At 34.8% G+C, this 2,906-nt stretch overlaps 1 pseudogene; it reads right to left on the bottom strand.

Moving 5' to 3' along the window:
* Positions 1-1,175: 1,175 nt before the first annotated feature.
* LOC145003154 (AP2/ERF and B3 domain-containing transcription factor RAV1 pseudogene) lies at positions 1,176-1,882 on the bottom strand (annotated as a pseudogene).
* Positions 1,883-2,906: the final 1,024 nt, after the last annotated feature.

The following is a 2,906-nucleotide window of genomic DNA, read 5'->3' as shown; positions in this document are numbered from 1 at the left end:
ATTACTTAAGATTTCCAGTAGCTTTATCTTTTTCAAATTTTGGATGTTAAACATGAAAGAATGTTCTTATTAAAATTGATTAAATTAATAATTAGAATAAATATGATATTTTAAAAGTTACAAAAAAACATTTTAAACATAATTTTAAAAAAAAAATTATAATAGTTTATTGATAAAACTAAAGAATAAAAATAACTATAAATTATTTAAATATATTTAATAAAGATATATACGAAATTCATACAATTGAAATAATATGTTTAATTAACAATCCATACCCGCTCCAAATACCACTAGGATGTTAGATATATCATTTAGTGGCACTTGGAAATCTGAGAATCGTGATAATCACTTTCAAATCGAAGTATTTGGGTGGTACTCCCAAATCCTCAATTGGATAAGACTCAGATAAAATCAAAGAGAAAGAAAGAGAGAATGAGATGGTGTAATTTTCGTGAGTACCAGAAAACTGATTAAAATTGGTTATATACATTCCTTGTCTGAAAAACTATCAAAACTGTCATATAACAGTTTTCTCAACAGTCAAAACTGTTATAAATCCGAGTTTGGTATAACGATTAATGCAAAGTCAAAACCGGGTCAAATATTCAAAATTTGGATTTTCGATCCCAGCCAGGGGCTCTGCCCCTTGGACCCCGCCAGGGGCTGCCGCCCCTTGGACCCCGCTCCCAGGGGCGCTGCCCCCGGACCCCCATTCGTTCAGGGGTTTCGCCCTAAAATGATAGTGTACTTTGATACTTGATCAAACTTAAACAAGTGTGTACTCCACACCTTCTTTACTTGTTTAATATTTATCAAGATCATTTTTAGTCAACAAAGTAATCCCATTACACTTAAATAACATTGATGATAACAAATCACCAACATAGGACTTTTAACTTTGTCATTTTATTATGGGTAAATGTCACTATAGCCAATTCAACTATCGTCATTTATTCTATTTGGTCACTAAAGTGTGTGTGTGTGTGTATATATATATATATATATATATATATATATATATATATATATATATATATGGCTCAATAGGTCATTAAACTTACAACCTACATGTCTATTAAGTCATTTTCGTTAGTTTTTAACAGATTTTCTGTTAACCAGTTTTTATAATTTACAAGAATGGTCTCTATGATTTCAATTTCTTTTGTGGTTGGTCATTTACTAGCATCGTTCATCACCTGCACCACTACCGTTCTTGAACTTGTTGCAAAGTTGCTTGTTCTTGAATAACTGACCCGTTTTATTGTCTTCCAGTCGATGTAAAGTTGTTTGTTTGAACCCGTGGATCTCTGAAAGCTCACAATGTCACCAACTTTTAAGTTCTTTTCCTTCACGAATCGGCTCCAACCTTTGGTTAAAATGTAGCTCTGGCTACTATTAAAGTATGAATAACGAAATCACCAAATCTCCATACTTTCATCCCGATGTCTTCGAAATGTAAAAGAACACCTTTGGAAGTGCTTCCGGTTTGCAACGGGAAGTGCTTCTCTGCATGCTGCTTTGGTATCACTAACCGGTTCAGTTTTCCAATGTCTTTGGGGGTGATTGTCTTCTTAAAAAGTTGTTCCCGGGCGTTGACCAGGTTGTCACCCGATATAAACCCGTTAGTAAAAAGGGTTTTGTTTAAGCTGCAACTACTCTTATTTTGTCCTAGTTCATCATTGTATGTGTGTTTCCTCAACATATCTACGATCTCAGCTTTTGAATGAGAATTCAAGAAACTAGCTTCCAACCCTGCTTCATCGGTGTCAAGAACCATGCTGCCCCCATTGCCGATCAGTGGATGCGTAGTCACAGGTGCTGCAACTGTTGAAGTTGTTTCTGTAGTTGTGCTTTGATCATGAGTGGAACTTCCTTCCATTGTAATTAGTGTTCTTGAAGGAGAGAGGAGTAGGAAGAAGAATGAGGTTATATATATATATATATATATATATATATATATATATATAGAGAGAGAGAGAGAGAGAGAGAAAGAGAGAGAGAGAGATAAAGAAAGAAAGAAAGAAAGAGAGAGAGTGAGAGAGAGAGAGAAATATGATGTATATGAATTGGGTGTATGAGAAAGGTTGAGTACAATAGTTGATGGGGTTGCCCAATGTGAAGGGTGGTGGTTGTCGGAATTGAACGGTGGTGACGTCGGTGATGTACTTGTTGGATTAGTGTCTAAATCCATAACTATTTTGGTATGTACTTGACCCGATGGTGCATGGTCCTTTTGGGTTGCCTTCACCAAAGCAACTTGATAGGATGAATTATGGAGAGAAAGGATTAATTATGATTTATTAATATATTATTAGAATAATATATTAAAGGAGAAATCATATTGTTTAATTAATATTAGCCAATAATTAATAAGAATTAATTTTGTGGCTAAAAGACATTAATTAAATGAAGGGGACTAGAAGTGTCAATTGTGTGATAGTTGAATATTAGGCTAATGGACTCCATAGAGGATGGAGTGGACGAATTCTATGGGGGAAACCCATTAGAAATCGTCCAAGGCCTCTAAGGAGGGAGTCCATGGGTTACTTAGGGCCTAAACATCCAAATTAGGGTTTCCTTATTAGACAACCCTAATAGTCTCACTATTTAAAGACCCCTTGGGCACCAAAAACGTGGGTAACTTAATCCCTAAGGTTTCTACACGTTTTGGGTGTCTCTTCTCTTCTCATTCTTCATCCTCTTGCTCTTGGTGTTTGTGAACCATTAGAGGAGTGATATTTGTGACTCTAACCTTTCTTAAGTCATTACAAGGAGGATTTGAGATTGTTATTGCTACATAACAATCAAGGTAATATCTTAAACCCATTGTTATGTTAATATTGATTATCATATGATAGATCTAGGGTTTAAAGTCTTGGATGAATTGCATGTACAATAGAGAA

Source organism: Lactuca saligna, chromosome 6 (assembly GCF_052625555.1).
Source record: "Lactuca saligna cultivar CGN05327 chromosome 6, ASM5262555v1, whole genome shotgun sequence".
NCBI classification, from domain to species: Eukaryota; Viridiplantae; Streptophyta; class Magnoliopsida; order Asterales; family Asteraceae; genus Lactuca; species Lactuca saligna.
The sequence above is the reverse complement of the archived record's forward strand: the minus strand, read 5'-3'. Positions and strand labels throughout refer to the sequence as shown.